We start from the raw sequence: 533 nt of genomic DNA, 5'->3' as shown, positions 1-533 counted from the left end.
GAAGAATTAAGAGAACGAAGAAATAAGGACAGAAATTCCACTTGGGAGTACTTGTTTAACCCTGAAAAAGTTCAAGGCTGTTGTTCAAGGTCTGAATTTTCCCCTTGAGATTCGCTTGTAGTCCTTAAAGTCATCTTCAGACATCTGATCAAGGCAGCATCCGCGGAAAATTATAAGGTGGGTGGCTGCACCGGAGACTGTCCTGGCTCAGGGGAGCCGGTGAAGAGTGTGATTTTTTTCCCCTTGGCGCTGCGCGATCAGAGTGGGTGCCCTCTGCTATGCAGGAAGCTCTCCTTGCCCACTAGATAGTTCTCATTCCTCAGGACATATTCTGTCAGGGGCCGGCGTGTTTCTCCGTCTTGGCACTTACCCTCAGACCCTCCTAAGTACCTGGGAGGGCCGTTTTTTTCATCGGAGGTTGAAATGGAACCTCTCCCTGGGTGCCCGGGGACAGTACCTTGGGGGCAGCGCCCCTCCTTCCGGAGGGCAGCATCCCGGCGGGGGCGGGGGCTCGGCTTTGATCCCAGGGCACC

This window comes from Mandrillus leucophaeus, unplaced genomic scaffold (assembly GCF_000951045.1).
Source record: "Mandrillus leucophaeus isolate KB7577 unplaced genomic scaffold, Mleu.le_1.0 Scaffold747, whole genome shotgun sequence".
Classification (NCBI taxonomy): domain Eukaryota; kingdom Metazoa; phylum Chordata; class Mammalia; order Primates; family Cercopithecidae; genus Mandrillus; species Mandrillus leucophaeus.
The sequence above is the reverse complement of the archived record's forward strand: the minus strand, read 5'-3'. Positions refer to the sequence as shown.